At 49.0% G+C, this 23,008-nt stretch overlaps 1 protein-coding gene across 1 annotated transcript in view; it reads left to right on the forward strand.

Moving 5' to 3' along the window:
• Positions 1–23,008, forward strand: part of LOC146870551 (transmembrane protein 98-like) — a 378,347-nt gene that overhangs the window by 354,173 nt on the left and 1,166 nt on the right. The window lies entirely within an intron of this gene.

Here is a 23,008-nt window from a genome sequence, read left to right on the forward strand (position 1 = left end):
TGCAATAGGGTTGAGGGGGGGAAAAAAGGAGACAGCAGAACATGGTTTGCATAAATTTACATTTTAGGTTTAGGCAAGGAGTTCCGACAACGATAGTCAAGCTATCTTAGAGTGACTGGGGTGAGGAAAGCTGGTAATTCAAAATTGCACTTGATTACAGTAAGGATGTCCAGTCTTCTGTCCTATTGAGTCCGGTGTTGATGGAATCAAACAGAATGATTGTCTTTAGTTCCTCTCTGTTTAAAAGTTGAGCCATATTGCCACCTCTTGGAGGCAACTTCAGTGATTTGAGTACAGTCCAGCGCAAGTCATCTTCATTGTGATTGGCCTCAGTGAAATGTTCGACCAGGGGGGCGTTCTGTGTCTTGCATCGGATACGGCTTCTGTGCTGACAGATTCTGGTCTTGATTCTTTGGGTGGTCTGTCCAATGTATATTTTCGAACAGGGACATTGGATAAGGTAGATAACATTGCAGGAATTACAATTGGTGAAAGCTTGACAATGCACTGTAATGTTATCAAATGTGAAACTTTTTCCCTCAATGGTGAACACACAGACATTACAGGAGCCGCATTTTGAATGACCAATGATGGGGGACAGACCCCAACTGGCAAGGAGAGTAGTATTGGGAGCGACAGGTAGTGCAGCCCTGACCAGGTGGTCCTTCAGATTTTTGCTTTTTTTGAAGGCGAATAGTGGTTTATCAATAGTGAGATTCCCTGCATTTAGAATGGGCCAGTGGTGCAGTATCGCTTTTCTCAATTTGTTGGATACCAGAGAGAAAGTAGTCACACAGGCAATTCTCTGCAGTTCTTTTTTAGGTTTAGGGGTCAAAAGCACCTCCCGGGGACAATACCAGGCTCTTTTGGAAGCATTTTTTACGATTCTTTTTGGGTAGCCTCTGTCTTTTAGTTTGGAAGCCAAAACAGCTGATTCTCTGAAATAGTCAACCCTACAGGAGCCGGCCTCTTGCGCCCCTTCTTGTATCCACAAGGTAAGCCCGTTCTTATGACGGCACCGGCAAATATTAGCCGAACAATTTTTGGGCTCTCGCCAACACTTTTCTTGCCTCCACCAGCTCCAGCCCTCCTCAATGCTTGTTCCATCCTAGCAAACGCCTTCGTCGTCCACCGTCTCTAAAACGACCACCTGTGGACCACGCTCGAGGTAAACACCTTCCAGGTTTCACTACCCTATGAACCACCCCCTTACCAGGCTCACCCCTTCTCCACTCCTTCATTCCAGCCTCCAGACCCCCTCGAGGGTTGTTCGCGCCTTGCCCACGAGCTCCTGGCAACCAATGAGTTGCTCCTGGCACCCACCGAGCTGTTCCAGGCACCCTCCGAGCTGCTTCCCAGGTTAGCACACCCTTTTTATGCCTGCGCCGTATCCATGAAATTCACACGGATCCTTCTCCGTTAGCACTGACTTGCTCCCAACAGCACTGCACCACCCCCTTTCATTCCACCATCAGTGTTGTCACCCTTGGTTCTCTCGGTATGACACACATCATTTTCTGGCCGCACCTTCTTTCCTCATCGGCTCACGCATCGCTAACATTCCTTCTCACTGATTCCAAAGGGCACTCTTCACATCTCTTGTTGCCCCCTCACCGTCATTGACCTCTTCGGTCTTGTCTTCACTATGTGCATCACTGCACCCAGCAATGTTGCCATTCCCATCCGCATGTGTACCATCACATTCACGCGCTTTCACATAGCGAATTGTTCCACACCATTCAAACGGTTTTTTGAAAAGCTATGCTCAAAGTAAGGTGGACTTGCTTTACTGTTTATTTATTATTTTTTGTTGTTTCTTTGTTTCCTGTCTTACTACCCTACAGGCTCCTTGACACTATCTATCAGGCAACAGTTCATTTTCTAGTCCTGATGATGATCCCATAGTATTGAGAGCTAGGGATCGAAACGTCGACCTTTGTAGCAAACACCACAATTTAACCATTGTGATAAAATGAGTGCGTTGTTTGTTGGTTTGAGCTTACGTAGTATTACTATGTAAATGTAAGCCGCCTTTTGCTCTTCCTTCAACCATTTTTTGCCTGCTGTTTCCTTCTTGTGTCTATACTCCCTATACCTTCTCTTCAACGCTCGGTACAGGACTGTGCCGTTTGCCATCTCTGTTGTGCCTTGTATTTTGTCCATCCTGTTATCTTAATTGAATAAATATTCCTCTGTCCGGCTGGACATTGGAAGACCTTCCATAGTGCTCATTGTAGTCTATGTTGAAATATTTATACTATTTCCCCCTATGCCAAGGACCTTTGTTCTTCAAAATAAGTTATTACCCGAGGTCCCTAGGCTACCAGAACGGGTCCCCTTGTTCTTTTCTCTACACTTAGCGCAATCGCTGGATTGCAAGGGTTTAATTCCCTCCCCACCAATTTCTTGGTTCGGCCATCCTAGTTTTTATGAGTGTCTTTCAATTTAACCTTTCATTTTTGTTTTGAGTCCCCTTCCTTACACCACAGCATGTCAGCTTTTGCACCGTTGTATACAGATGATTACATTAAACAACTTTGCTCAGGCCCATCGTTACTTTCAGATGCCCCCGAAATACCCACCCCTTCCAACTCCTCAGTCCCAGATCAATTGGAGAAACTCAGAAAGAAGCAGGTTCGTTTACAATTAATGATCCTCATGCTCACAGATTACCTCAAAGCAGAAGTCATCCCTCTAGGTCTGCAAGTACGTAATATCCCTGGGATCTTTACCGACAACCCAAAATATATTTCCAACTTTAGCTACATCGGAACCACATGTTCCCGCCACTGGCTAGTACTCGGAATAGATATCGCCACTGAAACTTTGAAAGAGCTAGAGACCGAGATCTCAGATATACTCAAACAAATTCAAGATTCTAACGCAACCTCTGATGCAAAAAAACTGTTGGAACAGATTGAGAAAACTGTTGCAGACTTTCATAGAATCGAACAGAACAAGAAAGCTAACAAAATAAAGAAAGACATAAAAACCTATAACATTGAGACTACTTACCCTTACTTGCAAAAAGACTTCTACACTAATAGGTCCTACTCTACACATCAAAACAACCGTCCGTGGGGCCGTTACAACAGACGCCACAACCTAGTAGGCTTTTCAGATACGTCAGCTGATTCATCCGACAACTCGGACCCAGGCGAGGGAACTAGTACCACCAGACGTGGAGGCTTAAATCAAAACACTTTTTTAGCCAGGGGCCAACAAGATCAACCCCAACGAGGCAGAGTGAAGAAAACTCAGCGGTGGTACAATCCACCGGGAGAGAGACGGACACGCAACAATTTTTACCAATGGTAATGACAGATACTTCTGCCAACCAACATACTGACGTGATTCCCATCTTCAATCTCTCTTCTCACTCATTGACCCCCGACGAACTCTCTCTCCTTAAAAAAGGATTATCCTTTGTTCCTACAATTCCACCCAATTTCATGGACCTACACACTGAGCTTCTCAGATTTTTCCGACGCATCCGCCTACAAGCATTTTTCCAACTACACCCTATGCCAGATCAAGTGGCCAATACTCCCTTCCGGCCCCCATCCACTTTCTCACCATCAGCCGGTATGGTACCCCCAGAGGTAATCACCTTTGAGAAAATGTTATTGAAAGACCTCTCTAACCTACAGAATAACAAAAGGTTCATTCCATTTAACATTACACGCAAAGAGAAACAAGCTATCACCCAGTTAAAGAATACCGACTCCTTGATAATCAAAAGTGCAGATAAAGGTGGCGGAATAGTGCTCCAGGAAAAAACAGCGTACATATCGGAGATCCAACGCCAACTTGACAACACAGAACACTACCTGAAGTTAGCATCGAATCCCACTAAAGAGATTCAGGGACTGATCCTCAAGACAACCACAGAGGGTCTCCGTGCTGGCTTCCTTTCAAAAAAGGAGTTTAATTTTCTCAATGTCAAATCAGCGCGTACCCCCGTTATATACACGCTCCCCAAAGTCCACAAAAATATTTCAAATCCTCCAGGCCGTCCCATTGTTTCTGCCTGCGGCTCAATCTTAGAAACTCTGGGTTCTTATGTAGATTTCTTCATTAAAGACTTTATCCCCACCACTCAATGTTTTGTCCGAGACTCGATGGCAATGATTAACATGATTGAGCATCATCCATTTGATCCCCTGACTGAAACCCTGTGTACCATGGATGTCGAGTCACTGTACACCAATATCCCTCAGACTGCTGCCCTTCTAGTAATCCAAAGAATATTAGATTCACGTCCACGCCCACATGCTGTCCCCAGCAATTTCATACTACAGCTTCTTGAACTCTGCTTAACCCGCAATTTTTTCAGCTTCAATAACACCTTCTATCAGCAAATCAAAGGCACATCAATGGGGGCAATTTTTGCCCCAAATCTGGCAGTACTCTTCATGGACCAACTAGAGACTAATGTCATTCTGACTGCCTCCAATCCGTTCTTCCCAGGCATCGTGTTTTGGCGTAGATACATCGACGACATCTTCATCATTTGGAGACAACACGTCGATGTTCTACGCCAATTTCTACATTGGCTGAACAACAACTGCTCTGGTTTATCTTTTACCACCACCACTGACACCGCCTCCATAGCATTTTTAGACCTTACAATTTTTCATGACAATGGTGAACTACTCACACGCCTCTTCCGCAAGCCCACAGAACGCAACACCCTTTTGAATTACACCAGCAATCACCCTAGGGCTCTAAGGGACTCATTGCCGTACTCTCAATTTTTGAGAATAAGGAGAAATTGCTCCTGTAGGGTTGACTATTTCAGAGAATCAGCTGTTTTGGCTTCCAAACTAAAAGACAGAGGCTACCCAAAAAGAATCGTAAAAAATGCTTCCAAAAGAGCCTGGTATTGTCCCCGGGAGGTGCTTTTGACCCCTAAACCTAAAAAAGAACTGCAGAGAATTGCCTGTGTGACTACTTTCTCTCTGGTATCCAACAAATTGAGAAAAGCGATACTGCACCACTGGCCCATTCTAAATGCAGGGAATCTCACTATTGATAAACCACTATTCGCCTTCAAAAAAAGCAAAAATCTGAAGGACCACCTGGTCAGGGCTGCACTACCTGTCGCTCCCAATACTACTCTCCTTGCCAGTTGGGGTCTGTCCCCCATCATTGGTCATTCAAAATGCGGCTCCTGTAATGTCTGTGTGTTCACCATTGAGGGAAAAAGTTTCACATTTGATAACATTACAGTGCATTGTCAAGCTTTCACCAATTGTAATTCCTGCAATGTTATCTACCTTATCCAATGTCCCTGTTCGAAAATATACATTGGACAGACCACCCAAAGAATCAAGACCAGAATCTGTCAGCACAGAAGCCGTATCCGATGCAAGACACAGAACGCCCCCCTGGTCGAACATTTCACTGAGGCCAATCACAATGAAGATGACTTGCGCTGGACTGTACTCAAATCACTGAAGTTGCCTCCAAGAGGTGGCAATATGGCTCAACTTTTAAACAGAGAGGAACTAAAGACAATCATTCTGTTTGATTCCATCAACACCGGACTCAATAGGACAGAAGACTGGACATCCTTACTGTAATCAAGTGCAATTTTGAATTACCAGCTTTCCTCACCCCAGTCACTCTAAGATAGCTTGACTATCGTTGTCGGAACTCCTTGCCTAAACCTAAAATGTAAATTTATGCAAACCATGTTCTGCTGTCTCCTTTTTTCCCCCCCTCAACCCTATTGCATCCCACCGTTGACAATTGCAATATTTAACCGCAAGATATACTGTGACTACCAATTATGTGTTCCCTCGCTCCATGGCTTGTCTCCAAATGGTTCAAGTGGTTAACTGTCAGTGACAATTCGCTATTTCAAAAAGCATGCTCACATAGCCCCTCACTACCTCTCCCCTGAATTATCGTCATTTTTCCTTCCCATTCCATCATGGCCCCCGGTTTTTGTCTCGATCCCTATCATAGTCCTCCTTCGATTTCGCCTACCCCCCTGGCCCGCCTCAAAACACCCACTGTCCCGTTTGTCATTTGCTATCACGCCGTACGGAAAGGCAGATCCTTGCTACCTCCGGCCGCCAGCTACTCAACGAGAGGTAAGCCCAGCTTCACACGCCATCCGCCAGAGCGCAAATTGTGTGCTCCTCCCTGAATTTAATTCTAATTTCATTTTCTCCCAGCTCCGGTCCCGCGCTTTCTTGCAGCCCCATCCGCTGCACATACTCTCTAACTCAGGCCCATGAACATCCGTTCCGGCCTCTTGCGCCCCTTCTTGTATCCACAAGGTAAGCCCGTTCTTATGACGGCACCGGCAAATATTAGCCGAACAATTTTTGGGCTCTCGCCAACACTTTTCTTGCCTCCACCAGCTCCAGCCCTCCTCAATGCTTGTTCCATCCTAGCAAACGCCTTCATCGTCCACCGTCTCTAAAACGACCACCTGTGGACCATGCTCGAGGTAAACACCTTCCAGGTTTCACTACCCTACGAACCACCCCCTTACCAGGCTCACCCCTTCTCCACTCCTTCATTCCAGCCTCCAGACCCCCTCGAGGGTTGTTCGCGCCTTGCCCACGAGCTCCTGGCAACCAATGAGTTGCTCCTGGCACCCACCGAGCTGTTCCAGGCACCCTCCGAGCTGCTTCCCAGGTTAGCACACCCTTTTCATGCCTGCGCCGTATCCATGAAATTCACACGGATCCTTCTCCGTTAGCACCGATTTTTTGAAAAGCTATGCTCAAAGTAAGGTGGACTTGCTTTACTGTTTATTTATTATTTTTTGTTGTTTCTTTGTTTCCTGTCTTACTACCCTACAGGCTCCTTGACACTATCTATCAGGCAACAGTTCATTTTCTAGTCCTGATGATGATCCCATAGTATTGAGAGCTAGGGATCGAAACGTCGACCTTTGTAGCAAACACCACAGTTTAACCATTGTGATAAAATGAGTGCGTTGTTTGTTGGTTTGAGCTTACGTAGTATTACTATGTAAATGTAAGCCGCCTTTTGCTCTTCCTTCAACCATTTTTTGCCTGCTGTTTCCTTCTTGTGTCTATACTCCCTATACCTTCTCTTCAACGCTCGGTACAGGACTGTGCCGTTTGCCATCTCTGTTGTGCCTTGTATTTTGTCCATCCTGTTATCTTAATTGAATAAATATTCCTCTGTCCGGCTGGACATTGGAAGACCTTCCATAGTGCTCATTGTAGTCTATGTCGAAATATTTATACTATTTCCCCCTATGGCAAGGACCTTTGTTCTTCAAAATAAGTTATTACCCGAGGTCCCTAGGCTACCAGAACGGGTCCCCTTGTTCTTTTCTCCTCACTCAGGAACCGGCACCACAAGCCAGCCCCCCAATCCTTCTGTGGAACTCGGTGGGAGGTCATGGCGACCTCGTAGGCCTTGAACCATTGCTGGATGTCGTCGTTTTTGTAATACTCTTTCACCACATCCTTGGGGATGTGTACCTTTGGTTCCATTGGGGGAGAGGTCTCTTGATTCCCCGAGGGGCTGGATTCCTTATTCTTGGCTTTGAGTTCGATCTCTTTTAGGCTGCGCTCGTGTTCCAGTTGAAGTTTTCTTTCTTCGTGTTCTCGCTGGCGTTTCTTTTCCTCAAGTTCCCCTTGTAGGCGTAACTGTTCTACAGCTAACTTTTTTTCGGCCAATTTTAGCTCTCCCTCTATCTTAAGCTTGGCCAGTTCTAGTTCGTGGCTGCGGCCCCTTTCCCGGTCCGCTAGTTCCTCCCGGGATAGGCCCCCCTCTGGGGCGTTGCTCCTCACCGGGGTGCTTCGGAGTTTGTTCGGCAGTTCCCCCTCTCGAGCGTCTCCTTCGGTTTGGGAAGGGGAAGCTCCGGACTCTATCCAGGCTTTCAATGCTTTCTGGAAATCTTCTTTTGTGCTTAATCCGGTGGTAGCGATTCTAAGGTCTTTGCAAAACTGTTTTAATTCTCGGTGCGTATACTCTTCCAACCGGTCCTCTCGGAACGTAGGGGTCGCGTTGGTTCCTGTGGTACTCATGGCGGTTCCTTCTTCCATCTTTGTTCGGTAGTGCGTCAGCCGTTTACTGTACGATCTCTAGGTGTCGGCTCGGAACCCGTCGCCTGCCACCAAATGTTGGAAGGGGCGATCCCAGGGGGGTTACAGAACACGTTCCTGACCACCCCGTTACCCACCTCTCCCAGAACCAGGCCGAGCACCGGCGGGGAGGCCCTTTCAGGAAGGGGTCTCGTACTTTTTGGATCGCACGCGCTGAGCTTGCACTACTTGACAAAGGGACACCACACAGTAGGTTTCAGTAGACGGAGATCTTTATCTAAGATTCTTTGGATCTTTATGATCCGCAAGGTAGTCTTTGGTCGATACAACAAGCTTGGTAACTCCTTCACAGGGGGGTTGGGGTAGCGGGACAGTTCTAGGTTCAGAGTCAATGCCGAGTATCCTTCGCACAGCTCTCAATCCTCGAGCCGAGGGACACGGTACAGTTTCGGGTCCAGCTGGACCAGTGTATTCTCGAGCCGCGACCACGTTCGCAGGGCTCTGGTGGGAAGGAACTGTCGATCGGGTGATCTTCGGGGAGCCGCGATTCACTCGGCAGGCTCAGCCGGTCTTGAGTTGGTGGGAGCCGCGAGTCTCTCAGCAGGGCTCCGATGGTCTTAGGGTCGGGGGGAGCCGCGAGTCTCTCAGCAGGGCTCCGGTGGTCTTAGGGTTCTCGGGAGCCGCGATGACGTCAGCAGGGCTCCGATGGTTTCCAAGGATCAGGTAGCGTCCTTCTTTCCGGTTTCGTCGAGCCGCGACCAGGTCCGCAGGGCTCTCGTAGTTCCAGGTCTTCTCTACCCCAGTCCCCTCAGCACCCCCTGTTATACGCCTTCTTCTCTTTGAAGTCCGGCGTCCTCACAGAGAGGGGTCTTGCCGTCTGGGGGCGGTGTGTTGGGATTTCCTGCCGCTCGGCTCTTTGATCCTTTCAAGTTGGGCCGGGAGGGACTCCAGACACCCAGCATGCGGGGAGCCAGCTCCCTGGGGGCCCGGAGGGCGATCGAAACCCTCTATTGAGAGGAGGTCAGAGGTGTGACAGAGACTACTCCTCCCTGTCTTGCTTGGGGGGTTCCCTCTCCCTCGGCCGGGCATGGCGCGTTTAAGGTCTAGGTTTCGCTGGGGCCCCGGGCCGGCCATCGGAACATCGGGACATGGTGGCCGGGTGCTTCGGTGGCTACGGGGTGGGGAGGCCGGGCAGCTATAACCAGGGATCAGGGGTGGTGCATGAGTTGGGTTGGGGTGCTAATGGTCATGGAGGCCCACGCCACGAGGCCGGGCCCCACACTTGTCTTGATGAACGTTAATAATTCTTAAACAGATTGTTTTAAATACCATTTTTCTTTCATTTGTTTGGTGTGAGTGATGTATGGGAGTCCAGTACTGACATTTTGCAGAGAAATGTTTGTTTTTCAAAACCATGCAACATCTATAAAAAGCTTATTTAAGATCAAAACAGGACCTTGAGAAATGGCAGGGGGTCATAAAGATTATTAGCAATAATATTAGTAAACTGTTGCTGCACTATAATACCAAAAAAACACACTTCCCTATCCAGGAATATTAGATGTAAACACATTTATTTGGACCAGTGTGCCTGTGCAGTGGGCAACGAGGGCTTGAAAGAGTTGAAACTGGATCATAAATTCAAAGCTAATTCGAACAGGGGCACCCAAAAAGTGTTTGGCCCAGGGCCCCCGAAATCCTTAAGATGTCCCTGAAGACTCTTTACCTCCATTGATGCTTCAATTTAGCCTCAGGGTGTTATTTCTAATGATCTAGCATCGAAGCACTAGCTGAAGAGTCTAAAGCTGTTATGTAAATAACATTTCAGGACTGGACCAAACAAGCCCATTCAGGGAGTTAATGCTCAAGAGCAATCCTTTTTTCAGCTGTGGATCCAAATTCAAAAGACAAGGAGCAGCTGGCAACACCCTGAAGAGAGAAGTAGCTGCCAACATCTCGGGGGGGTGGGGGGGGAGGGTAGCTGCCAACACACTGAAGAGAGGAGTAGCTGCCAACACCTTGAAGAGAAGAGCAGCTGCCAACACCTTGAAGAGGGGAGTAGCTGCCATCACCTTGAAGAGAGGAGTTGCTGCCAACACCACGAAGAGCGGAGTAGTTTCCAATACCCTTGAAGATAGGATTAGCTGCCACCACCCTGAAGAGTGGAGTAGCTGCCAACATCTCGAGTGGAGGAGAAGCTGCCAACACCCTGAAGAGCGGAGTAGCTGCCAACATCTTGAATAGAGGAGTAGCTGCCATGACCTTGAAGAGAGGAATAGCTGCCAACACCCTGAAGAGAGTAGTAGCTGCCAACACCTTGAAGAAAGGAGTAGCTGCCAACACCTTGAAGAGAGGAGTAGCTGCCAACACCTTGAAGAGAGGAGTAGTTTCCAGTACCCTTGAAGATAGGATTAGCTGCCACCACCCTGAAGAATGGAGTAGCTGCCAACATCTCGAGTGGAGGAGAAGCTGCCAACACCCTGAAGAGAGTAGTAGCTGACAACCCCTTGAAGAGAGGAGTAGTTGCCAACACCCTGAAGAGAGGGGTAGCTGCCAACACCTTGAAGGGATGAGTAGCTGCTAACACCCTGAAGAGAGGAGTAGCTGCCAACACCTTGAAGAGAGGAGTAGCTGCCAACACCTTGAAGAGAGGAGTAGCTGCCAACACCCTTAACAAGAGGAGTAGCTGCCAACACCTTGAAGAAAGGAGTAGCTGCCAACACCTTGAAGAGAGGAGTAGCTGCCAACACCTTGAAGAGAGGAGTAGCTGCCAACACCCTTAAAGAGAGGAGTTGATGCCAATACCTTGAAGAGAGAAGCAGCTGCCAACACCACGAAGAGCGGAGTAGCTGCCAACACCTTGAAGAGAGGAGTAGCTGCCAACACCTTGAAGAGAGGAGTAGCTCCCAAGACCCTGAAGAGAGAAGTAGCTGCCAACACCTTGAAGAGAGGAGTAGCTGCCAACACCTTGAAGAGAGGAGTAGCTGCCAACACCTTGAAGAGAGGAGTAGCTGCCAACACCTTGAAGAGAGGAGTAGCTGCCAACACCTTGAAGAGAGGAGTAGCTCCCAAGACCCTGAAGAGAGAAGTAGCTGCCAACACCTTGAAGAGAGGAGTAGCTGCCAACACCTTGAAGAGAGGAGTAGCTGCCAACACCTTGAAGAGAGGAGTAGCTGCCAACACCTTGAAGAGAGGAGTAGCTGCCAACACCCTTAAAGAGAGGAGTTGCTGCCAATACCTTGAAGAGAGAAGCAGCTGCCAACACCACGAAGAGAGGAGTAGCTGCCAACACCTTGAAGTGAAAAGTAGCTGCCAACACCTTGAAGAGAGAGGAAAAGCTGCCAACACCTTGAAAAGAGGAGTAGCTCCCAACACCGTGAAGAGAGGAGTAGTTCCCAAGACCCTGAAGAGAGAAGTAGCTCCCAAGACCCTGAAGAGAGAAGTAGCTGCCAACACCTTGAAGAGAGGAGTAGTTCCCAAGACCCTGAAGAGAGAAGTAGCTCCCAAGACCCTGAAGAGAGAAGTAGCTGCCAACACCCTGAAGAGAGGAGTAGCTGCCAACACCTTGAAGAGATGAGTAGTTCCCAAGACCCTGAAGAGAGAAGTAGCTCCCAAGACCCTGAAGAGAGAAGTAGCTGCCAACACCCTGAAGAGAAAAGTAGCTGCCAAAACCTTGAAGAGAGAGGAAAAGCTGCCAACACCTTGAAAAGAGGAGTAGCTCCCAACACCTTGAAGAGAGGAGTAGTTCCCAAGACCCTGAAGAGAGAAGTAGCTCCCAAGACCCTGAAGAGAGAAGTAGCTGCCAACACCCTGAAGAGAGGAGAAGCTTCCAACACCCTGAAGAGAGGAGTAGCTGCCAACACCCTGAAGAGAGGAGTAGCTGCCAACACCCTGAAGAGAGGAGTAGCTGCCAACACCCTGAAGAGAGGAGTAGCTGCCAACACCCTGAAGAGAGGAGTAGCTGCCAACACCTTGAAGAGTGATGTAGAAAGCATGACACAGAACAGCCTGCATCTTGTGTCACTGAGGATATTTTGATATCTGACACTGTACAATAACTACAATTAGTGCTACGGGAGAGAACACAAATTATTAAAAATGTCTCTATCCCAAAGTCTAAATTAGATCTTTTGCATAATAGTGTTTACGGTGGACAAGAGGTACAGGCAATTGATCTGGATCTTTATCTGAAACACCGCTGCTCCCATATTTACGATGCCAAAACGTTAATTATTCCAGGCATTTAAAATACCTTTTCTGTTCGGCCTTGCCTGAATGTTCATGCTGTGGTACTGGGCGGGGTCAGAGGGAAGTGGGAAGCAGACGAGGGAGCAGCGTGGAGGGAGGGCGGGAAATGAGCTGGGGGAACTGTGGAAAAAGAGAGTTAAGGCACGAGGGGAGTCAGAAAAAGAAGAGCGTTAAAAGCACAAGGGGTATCTGAAAAAGAGAGTTAGAGGCATAAGGGAATCTGAAGAAGAAGAGCGTTAGAGGCACAAGGGAATCTGAAGAAGAAGGGAGTTAAGGCATGGGGGAATCTGAAAAAGAAGAGAGTTAGAGGCACCAGGGGATCTGTAGAAGAGAGGTGTTGGAGGCGGATGAGGGAATCGGAGGCGAGGCATGGCGAGGAAGGAGAGAGTGATGATCTGCTTGGTGCGAGCAACAGGGGTGAGCTTGCCCCGGGGACCTGCTCAATGGGGTCGTGCTGCAGCCTCCATTAAGTAGGTTACCAGGTGTTGGGCAGAGCGCTGATCGCAGTTAGAGGGAGGTGGGAAGTAGGTGAGGGAGCAGCTGGGAGGGAGGACAGGAAACTAGTAGGGGGATCTGTGGAAAAACGAGAGCTAAGGCACAAGGGTAATCTGAAAAAGAAGAGAGCTAGAGGGAATCTGAAAAGGAAAACTGTTAAAGGCACAAGGGGAACCAGAAAAAGAAGAGATAGGCACAAGGAAACCTGAAAAAGAAAAGCAATAAAGGCACAAGGGGAAACCGAAAAAGGAGATTTAGAAGCACAAGGGACTCTGAAAAGTAAGAGCGTTAAAGGCATGCGGGAAATCTGAAAATCAAGAGTTAGAGGCACAGAAGAATCTAAAGAAGAAGAGAGTTAAAGCATGGGGTATTCTTAAAAGAAAAGAGTTAGAGGCAGGAGGGGGATCTGAAAAAAAGAGAGTTAGAGGCACAAGGGCATCTAGTAAAGATGGATGTCGGAGGCGGGTGAGGGAATCAGAGGCGGGGCGAGGTGAGGAAGACGAGCAGCAGGCGTGAGCTGCCCGGGGACCTGCTGGAAGGGGCCTCCATTCAGTAGGTTACCCAGGTGGAGGGGGCAGAGCACTTGGCAGGTGGGAAGCAGGCCAGGGAGCAGCTTAAATGAGCCTGGAGATCTGTGGGAAAAGATAGGTAAGGTATGAGGGGAATCTCACAAAAGAAGAGCGTTAAAGGCAAAAGGGGAATCTGAACACAAAGAGAGTTAGAGGCCCGAGGGAATCTGGAAAAGAAGAAAGTTATAGGCACAAAGCGAATCTGAAAAAGAAAAGAGTGTTAGAGGCACAAGGGAATCTGGAGAAGGAGAGTGACAGACGCGGGTGAGGGAATCAGAGGCAGGACGAGAAGAGGAAGGAGAAAGTGATGAATGGGTTGGTGCGAGCAGCAGGGAAGAGTTGCCCAAGGACCTGTTCAATGGGGTCACGCTGTGGCCTCCATTAAGTAGGTTACCCGGGTGGGGAGCGGAGCGCTGCGAGGAGTCAGAGGGAGGAGAGAATTAGGCAAAGGAGCAGCTAGGAGGGAGGGTCAGAAAAAGCAGGAGGATCTATGGAATGAGAGAGTTAAGGCACGTGAGAAATCTGAAAAAGAAGAGTGTTAAAAACATAAGGGGGATCTGCAAAAGAAGAGAGTTAAAGGCACGAGGGAATGTGAAAAGGAGAAGTATTAAAGGCACAAGCGGAATCTGAAAAACGAGAGTTAAAGGCAAGAGCGAAATCTGAAAAAGGAGAGTTAGAGGCACTAGGGGAATCTGAAAAAGAAGAGAGCTGGATTCATGAGAGAACCTGCAGAAGAAGAGAGTTAAGCCTCTGTGGAATCTGAAAAAGAAGAAAAACCAGAGGAGAAACTGAAAAAGAAAAGAGTAAGAGGCACAAGCGAATCTGGAGAAGAGGGGTGTTGGATGCGGATTAGGGAATCAGAGCGAGGTGAGGAAGGAGAGAGTGAGGATCTTCTTGATGCAAGCCTCAGGGAAGAGCTGGCCCTGAGAAATGTGAGAAATCATGTTAGGAGGAAGGAGCCCATGGTTAAAAATGTAGTCTTATAAATAGGCTTTGAAAGGATATGTCCTTAGAGGTAAGCTCTGAATAGGTGAGGCTTGGTTTTTCCTGAACATAGCTGGATGTCTCATATTTAAAAAAATAAGAAAAGATGCCTAAATTGACTTGTATACGGTTTGAGCAGAACCTGAAAGTATTTCTGGTTCGTTCTATAATGGCTCTGATAAAAAGTTGATTTTGAGTAAAGATTGTGAGCGCCCAAGGATTGGCAAAAATAGACTATTAAACTAAACACCCAACCTACAGCTTGGACCCTCGAAATGCAGATGGTGCTTGATGGGTTGGATGAACCAAGGACAAAAGTACAGGTCATGAATATAATCAACTGTCAGGTTCAATATTTTCAGTCAATGACAACAATTTGTAGAAGTTTCCGGAACCTTTATTTATCTTTAAAGGATTAGTATGGTTTTGTCATCTTTATTACAGTTAGCCCAGATACAGAAATATCGAATGAAAGCTTGATTAGTGACAGCGTTAATCAAATAGTGTTTTCCCTAAAGTAGATTTGTCACTAAATTAGCTAAGGGGCCTAACCTACCCTAATTAAGGAACCCATAAGGAGTTCTTTCTGCAAAACAGCAAGATTTTCAGAGCATAGATAAAGTCTTGAACTTCCCATAAAGAGTTATTCAGAAAAACTCAGCCGAGTTCTCCACAGCTGCAGTAGGAACCATTAAAATATCAATGATAGAGGAATGATCGTTGCAGTAACATTGATCAAGAAGAATTAGTATGATGGAAGGTAAGGTCACTGTCAGGAGTAGCTTCTAGCAACAAGGAGCAAAGAAAAATAGACTCTCTCGAAGAGTCAATGGGGTTTCAGTAATGGAAAGGGTTCTCCTCAAGTCTCTAATAACTCTTTCTAACTAGGAACACTCAAATACAGTATAAAATAACACAATAACAAAAATTAGTAGGTGTATGATGCTCTCATTCAATGGAAACTGTTCATGTGATGGTGTCGTCAACATTCGTTGCTTCTCCTCCCGATCCCCACGGTAAACATTCACGCTGGTACATAGTTAAACAAGTGTTGCGAATACTGAAACATGGAGTTCTCATGGGAACCTTCTTACCTAAACTATTAGCTGTGTTCAATGTCCCACTGTGAATGCAAAGGGCTAGTTGACGAGCACTCTCTGTGCCTCTTCCAAGAGACATGGAGTTGTGTGCCGGTCCACAGGGTGGGTTTTTCCTCCTATTTCTCCTCTGCGCATGTCTCAACTTCAGGGAGGGGGCGCCCAGCCGGTGGCCTCCTTATCTGGGTTGCGGCATCTCTCGATTGCAGAATTATGGATTTCCCCACAGGTTCTCCTGACATTCAAAACATAACTTTAATAGACCGAAGGGGGAGAGTTGTTTTAAACGTTTGTAATGTTTATGCCCGGGGAACCGTGGGCGGGAGAAAGTCTCCTATAATATCATTACTCGAGACTTTGTTAAACAACACCCCACATAAGTCTTGTACATTGGTTGCAGGTGACATGAACTGTACGTTCGAGCCTTTGGGTTCGGACGTCTCCCTCGACCAAGAAGAGGAGGACACTAGGTGGGGGATTCCGGCTCTGGAAATCCCACCGATCAAGAGGTGGTCAGAAGTGGCGCTTCAGTTATACTCCCTGAGCCTTGAATTCAATCTAAGGGCTGTTAATGGGAGGACACCCTCGGATAGGCTGGGTGCTCACACGTATAATAGGCCCGGACATACCTCTAGGTTAGATTATCTCTTAGTAGACGTGTGTCTTTGGCCCTATGTAAGGGACATGCAGGTGGTCCCCTCGGTTGAAAGCGACCATAACCCGCTTTCTTTAAGTATGGCTCAGTGGTGGCGTCACTCAAGTAAGGTCCCTATAAATCAAGTAGCAGCACCACCTGAGGTATCGGAAGTCTCCCCTTGTGGCAGGCGAATTAAATGGGCCAAACTGGTTTTATCAGAGGGGAAGGTAGAAGAAATAAAATCTCTCCTAAACCATACAGTACTAAACCTTGGAACATCGTCGGAAGGTGTGGGTAGAGTGAGTGGGCTCTTTGTCTCCCTGACTGATGCCTTGACTAATGTCTTTACCCTTCATCATAATAAATTGGGTAATAAACTCTCTAAAAAACCCCCTGAGGGTTGGTATTCCCAACCATGTAGGGTTCTTAAGGCTAAGTTAGTTGAGGCGATTAAAGCTAAGTCCCGTCTTGAGATACAGGAAGCAAGGAGGGCCTACAATAACTCTCTTAAACTAGCCAGGAGGGAGTGGGAAGATAAATATTGGGATGACCTGCTCCAGGCCAGCAAAAGTAGAGACCCAAGGGCATTTTGGAAACTTATAAGTGCACGGAAAAACCCCGATGCACTTATGAGACCCTGTAACATCCCGCCACAAAGCTGGGTAAAGCACTTTGGGTCTTTATACCTCCCTCCAGAAGGGGATTGTAATGCGGGGATGGCTCTTACGCATATAATTGAACCTCATGCCTACGACCTCTTTACTCCGCTAGAACTTGAGGGGGTTATAGGGTGGGTAGCCCCACGCAAGGCTGCGGGTCCCGATGGCCTCCCGGGAGACCTTATGAGGGCATACCCAGTTGAATGGGCACGGGTCATAGCAGCGCTACTTAACGACATCATGATGGGAGGGGCAGTACCTGAATCCTGGAAAGGGGCGGTGGTGGTCCCAGTTTATAAAAAAGGGTGCAGGGAAGCTCCAGGTAATTACCGACCCATAAGTCTGATCGACTCCACCCAAAAGATAGCAGGTAAAGCTATCCTCGGAAGGATCCTCCATTGGGTGGAGGAGAATAAAATTCTTTCAGACTTTCAGGCAGGTTTTCGGGTCGGAATGGGGACAATTGAGCAGGTGTTTAGGCTGATATTACTGGGGTGGAAGGTGGTGGAACTGGGCAAGGGCAGCCTTTATTTGGCCTTTATAGACCTGAAGACTGCCTTTGACCTAGTCCCCCGAGAGGATCTTTGGAGGGTACTTCTCGAGCTGGGCTTACCCCCTTACATCTTGTCACTTCTTATCAACCTTCACGCCCATACCTTTGCCCAGGTCCGCTGGGGTAAAAACGGTGAACTTACTGAGAAGATTCCAGTCTCTAGGGGCGTAAGGCAGGGCTGCGTTTTGGCTCCAACCCTATTTTCACTTTATGTGAATAGGGTGGTAAAACATCTCCAGCAAGAACCAGCCGACGCCCCCTGTCTCGGTGGAGTCCGGATCCCCACCCTGCTATTTGCGGACGACACGCTCCTGATTTCGAAGACCCCTCAAGGTCTCCAGAAATTACTAACACGATTTCAGGAGTTCTGTGATGCAAGAGGATTAACAATAAACGTGGATAAAACAAAATATCTAGTCCTAAATCCTCCTAAGAAACTGGGCCGCCCCCCGACTCTAAATTCGACACCCCTAGAGAAAGTAGCCGAATTTGACTACCTGGGTATCCGGATTACGGATAGGATGTCCTGGGTTAGTCATATTGATAAAATGGTCCTCAGCCATAGGAGAGTGGGAGGTGCCCTTATGAGGGAGTTCAGGGCCTCTCCAAGAAGATCACTCACCCCAGTAGTTGACATTTACAAGGCTAAAGTAGTGTCATCAGCCTTGTATGGGGCAGAACTGTGGGGCCATTGCTGTTTGAAAGATCTAGAGACAGCGGAGAGTAAGTTATTGAAATCTCTTATCTCCGTTCCCCTGAGTACTCCATCCGTACCTGTCCGGTTGGACATGGGCTGCAAAAATATTAAAGACCAGGCCCAGCTTCGCCCGCTTTTGTTATGGACAAGAATCTGGAGGGGTGAAGAATTGAAATCTTATGCTGATGCCTTGGGAGAAATTATGAGTCTGGGGGGCTGGGCCAAAATAAAGTGGCTTAGAGATACCAAAAAGCTCTTGGAGAATGTCGGTCTAGGAGGCTGCTGGTCATCACGTTCAGCCCCTACAAAAGAAGTTGTCAAGGCACATTATTGGAACTGGTGTGCGGAGCGGCTAAATACAACCTCCAACCACTGCAAGTCGACTGTCGCCTTTTTGCAAATTAAAGACACTGTGGCTTTTGAACCCTACCTGGACTTGATAACTCTCCCTTATGACCGAGCCCTTTATTTCAAATTCAGAGTTGGATGCCTCCCCCTAGGTGCATTGGTATTGAGTTGGTCACCTGTGCCCCGCATTTCTCCCAATTGTGCATGTTGCCCTAGCAAGGTTGAGACTATTGTACACGTTTTATTTGCTTGCCCGGATTATGCAAGGCCCAGGGGTGTCTGGTTGAAACCCCTCTGTCGCAATATGGGCACACGTAGTCACCTTGAGGCCCTGCGCATTTTAACGACGGACACTTCCCCCCTTTTTGTGTGTGGAATTGCGAAATTTTTAAAGTGGTCCTGGCTCATTCGCTGCAAGAGATTGTCAGTAGCTGTTTAATTCTTTTTTAGATAATTTATTATGGGAAATTTATGCCCTTTTTTATATTCTTATGTTTTTCATACTGGCTTCTTGTAACTGTGATTTTTATGTGTCTATTGTATTTTTTATGTGCTTACAAGATATCTTGCATATCGAATAAAAGCTTATGACTGGCAAAGGGCTAGTCAAATGCAACAAAACATTTATTTGACAATGATATTGACAATGTCCTGGTTACGCATATGTAAAATATATCTAAATTCATTCTAACAGTCTATTCATTACGAATCCTCAGCAAAATTCATTGTTAAAGCAAATTGATCTAATATGGTGTGATGAAGCAAAAGAACATAATCTTGAAGTCAGCACATTCTTTAGCATGATGCGTGCATTAGGCAAAACCTCTAAATAAATGTCTATTTAGCTGTGAGCAAGAATCAAAAGAAAATCTGTCTTGGGCCTAGTTACAGAAGCTCATTGAAAATGATAGCCTAATACTTTTTTTCTTCTTCACGTTATTTTCCTACATGTTCGAAACACGCACATTTTCCCTTCATTTCTGCAAAGGTTTAAACGCATTCTAAGGTGCAATTTTAAAACGGTGTGCAAATAGAAATTAGCCTTTTCTAAAATGTATTTCTTACAAGATTCTCCTGAAACCCTATCATCAAATCCTTTTTCATGTTTAGGCTCGGTATTTCGGCCTGGTAGTTGAGTCTAGTGACTTGGTCCACTAATGCACTCAATCATCAATCAATCAATCAATCACTGCATTTGTAAAGCGCGCTACATACCCGAGAGGGTCTCAAGGCGCTGGGGAGGGGGGGCCGAAGATCAAAGAGCCAGGTCTTGAGGAGTCTTCTGAAGGCCAGCAGGTCCTGGGTCTGTCGTAGGATGGTGGGGAGAGTGTTCCAGGTCTTGGCGGCGAGGTAGGAGAAGGATCTGCCGCCGGCGGTGGTTTTCCGGATGCGGGGGACTGTGGCGAGGGCGAGGTTGGCTGAGTGGAGCTTCGGGTGGGGGTATGGAAGCTGAGTCGGTTGTTGAGGTAAGTGGGTCCGGTGTTGTGTAGTGCTTTGTGTGCATGGATGAGGAGTTTGAAGGGGATCCTTTTGTTGACGGGGAGCCAGTGCAGGCCTCTCAGGTGGGGTGTGATGTGGCTGCGGCGGGGGACGTCGAGGATGAGTCGGGCCGAGGCGTTCTGGATACGTTGGAGTCGTCTCAGGAGCTTGTTTGTTGTTCCTGAGTAGAGGGCGTTCCCGTAGTCGAGTCTGTTGGTGATGAGGGCCTGGGTGACGGTTTTTCTCGTGTCGAGGGGGATCCATTTGAAGATCCTGTGGAGCATACAGAGGGTGTTGAAGCAGGACGCGGAGACGGCGTTGACTTGCCTGGTCATGGAGAGAGTGGAGTCGAGGATGACCCCCAGGTTGCGTGCGTGGTCCGTGGGTTCCGGGGCTGTGCCTAGCGATGTGGGCCACCAAGAGTCGTCTCAGGCTGATGGGGTGGGTCCGAGAATGAGGACCTCCATCTTGTCTGAGTTCAGCTTCAGTCTGCTGTCCTTCATCCAGTCGGCTACGGCCTTCATTCCTCTGTGGAGGTTGGCTTTGGCGGTGTGGGGGTCTTCGGTGAGGGATATGATCAGCTGGGTGTCGTCGGCGTAGGAGATGATGTTGAGGTTATGTTGTCGTGCGACGTGGGCGAGAGGTGCCATGTAGATATTGAACAGCGTCGGGCTGAGGGAGGATCCCTGTGGGACGCCGCAGATGATCTCGGTGGTTTTGGAGCGGAAGGGTGGGAGGCGGACACTCTGGGTTCTGCCGGAGAGGAAGGATGTGGTCCAGGCCAGGGCCTTCTCTTGGATACCGGCGTCATGGAGGCGTGCTGATAGGGTGCGGTGGCAGACCGTGTCAAAGGCTACTGATAGGTCCAGGAGGATGAGGGCGGCTGTTTCTCCTTTGTCCATCAGGGTCCTGATGTCGTCAGTGGCGGCGATGAGGGCGGTCTCGGTGCTGTGGTTGCTGCGAAAACCGGATTGGGAAGGGTCCAGGATGTTGTTGTCTTCGAGGTAGCGGGTCAGCTGTTTGTTGACAATCTTCTCAGTCACTTTTGCCGGGAAAGGGAGCAGGGAGATGGGCCAGAAGTTCTTGAGGTACTTGGGGTCCGCCTTGGGCTTCTTCAGAAGGGCGTTGATCTCGGCATGCTTCCAGCTTTCTGGGAAGGTTGCTGTCTCGAAGGAACAGTTGATTGTTTTCCGGAGGTGGGGCGCGATGGTTGTGCTGGCTTTGTTGAAGACATGGTGAGGGCAGGGGTCCGATGGGGATCCGGAGTGGATGGAGTTCATGGTTTTGATGGTGTCTTCGTTGCTGCCGCTGGACCAGACGGTCAGGCGACTGGTGCGGGTGGTAGTCGCAGGGGTGGTGGACTCGGTGGTGGGTGCGGGGGGGGTCGGAGTTGAAGCTGTCGTGGATGTCGGTGATCATGCGGTGGAAGAAGGTGGCCAGGGAGTCGCACAGGTCTTGAGATGGCGGGATGTCGTTGGTGTTGGAGCTGGGGTTGGAGAGTTCTTTCACGATGCTGAAGAGCTCTTTGGTGTTGTGTGCGTTGTTGTCTAGGCGGTCCTTGAAGGTGGTCTTCTTGGCGGTCCTGATGAGTTGGTGGTGTCTGCGGGTGGCGCTCTTGAGGGCTGTGTGGTTGTCTGGTGTTCGGTCGTAGAGCCATTTCTTCTCCAGCTTCCGACAGGTGTGCTTGGAGATCTGGAGGTCCTCGGTGAACCAGGCAGCTTTCTTGTTGGTGTGGTTGGTTGTGGAAGTCTTGAGAGGGGCGAGGGTGTTTGCGCAGTCGTTGATCCACTGTGTGAGGTTGGTGGGGTTGGTGGGTGGTCTCAGGGCGAGGGCGGTAGTCAGTTGGTCCTCGGTGACCTTGCCCCAGCAGCGGCGTGGTAGCTGTTGGGTGCGGTGGTGTGTGGTGGGTTTCCTGAAGGTGAAGTGGACGCATCTGTGGTCGGTCCAGTGGGGTTTGGTGGTGTGGTTGAAGGAGACGTGGGGGCAAGCGGAGAAGATGGGGTCGAGCGTGTGTCTAGCGGCGTGAGTAGGTGTCGTTACGAGCTGTTTGAGTCCGAGGTTGGCGAGGTTGGCGATCAGGGCGGTGGAGTTGGCGTCGTTGTTGTTCTCGAGGTGGAAGTTCAGGTCCCCGAGGAGGATGTAGTCCGTGGAAGCGAGGGCGTGGGTGCTGATGAGGTCGGCGATGGTGTCGCTGAACTGTGGGCGGGGTCCGGGAGGTCTGTAGATGAGTGTTCCTCTGAGGGTGGTGTTGGGGTCGGTGTGGATCTGGAAGTGCATGTGCTCAGCGGTGGTGAGGGTGTCGTCGGTGTTAGTTGAGATTTTGATGGAGTCTTTGTGGATGATGGCGATTCCTCCTCCCACTCCGTTGGTGCGGTCTCTGCGGGAGATCTTGTAGCTCTTTGGAATGGCTATGGCGATGTCTGGTGCTGAGGTGGCGTTCAGCCAGGTCTCCGTCAAGAAGGCGACGTCAGGGGCGGTGGATTCTAGGAGGTCCCAGAGTTCGATGGCGTGCTTGCGAGCGGAGCGCGTGTTGATGAGGATGCAGCAGAGGTGGTTGGGTTCTCTGGCTGTTGGTGTGGAGGGTTGGATGCTGGTGAATCTGCAGTTCCGGCAGGTGAAGGGCCCTTGGGTGCGCTTCGGGGTGGCCTGGTAGCAGAGGTGGTCTCGTTCGGTGTTGAGTGCGTGGAGGGTGCTTGCGTTGTAGTGCAGTCTGGCGTAGCGGGGGGTGCGGGGTCCAGGGGTTCTGGCGCTGGGTGCAGACCAGGCGCGGACGGGCGCAGACGGGCTTGCCTTAGGCGCGCCTTTGGCGTGCCAGCGGCACGCCCGCTGCGCGCGGCCGCTTCGCGCCCTCCATATGAGGGGCAGAGGGAGGGAGGAGCAGCTGGGAGGTGGGAGCGGGGCGGCCAATGGGAGTGAAGGGGGCGGGGCCGCAGGGGCTCAGCGGCGGGGGAAAAACGGCGGGAAAAGACGGCGGGAGAGACAGCGAGGGTCCCGGAGGGAGGGGGGATAACAGAAAAAAAGGGGGCACAAGAAGGGTGAGAGCACAGGGGTACAGAAATGAAGCACAGGGGTACAGAAATGAAAGCACAGGGGTACAGAAATGAAAAGCACAGGGGTACAGAAATGAAAAGGGAAAAAAGCAGTCAAGTGGCAAAGTGGCGAAACGGAGGTCCAATCACACAGGGGGCTGCGTGGCGGTT

Source organism: Triturus cristatus, chromosome 1_1, assembly GCF_964204655.1.
Source record: "Triturus cristatus chromosome 1_1, aTriCri1.1, whole genome shotgun sequence".
Lineage (NCBI taxonomy): Eukaryota > Metazoa > Chordata > Amphibia > Caudata > Salamandridae > Triturus > Triturus cristatus.